Genomic DNA, 786 nt, shown 5'->3' with positions numbered 1-786 from the left:
TGTAACAAAAGGGTAACTTTGAAGCCCAAAGTGCCCCCCTCCCCCCTCCCTCCACCCCACCAAGTAAAATGGTATATATTTGACGGGTAAGCATTCTTACAAGTCTTAAATAATGTTTTTTTGCAAGAATTTTTCCTTATCACTCTTTATGGCTGGCTTTTGTGAAAACCCAGCATTCAAACTTTCCTCTCCCCCGCCCCCTTCCCCCGAAAAAGAAAAGAAAAACTTGACACATTAGGGCGCCCTCTATATTTGCAGCATGGCGAGCATTCAGCGTAATGTGGGAAAAGTGCAACCAACTACAGGTTACAAACCCGCAAATCTGGTCTTGGATTATTTGCTCGAAAACGCTAAACATCCCGTCATCGGATTAATTTTTAAACTCTGGTCAATTATGTGGGGCGAATGGACAAATATTTTTAAAGGAAACGTGAAATTACTAAACACTTTAAATGAAAGGGGAACATATTAATTTCCCCTGAAATTAATTGCGGAAAGGTTGTGGGAGGCTGTATTGTATAAATGGGGGTGGTGAAACGTTGTTCTTATGTGTGCAGCACAACCAATATACATATATTTCATACCAAAGTACAATTAAAGTGTTTTTAAATAAATATTTTAGTTTCGAATTTCCAAACACTTGTTTCTTGTTTGGGTATTTTTGTAGAAAAGTACGGATATTTCCCCTTTGTTTTTTCTACCATCCCTAAATAATTATAGTATCGTCCAACCGCGAGTTATAAAGCGCACAATCTTTTGAAGCATGTAGTTCATGTTTAACACGCG

This window comes from Asterias amurensis, chromosome 20 (genome assembly GCF_032118995.1).
Source record: "Asterias amurensis chromosome 20, ASM3211899v1".
Lineage (NCBI taxonomy): Eukaryota > Metazoa > Echinodermata > Asteroidea > Forcipulatida > Asteriidae > Asterias > Asterias amurensis.
Note: the sequence above shows the minus strand (reverse complement) of the source record.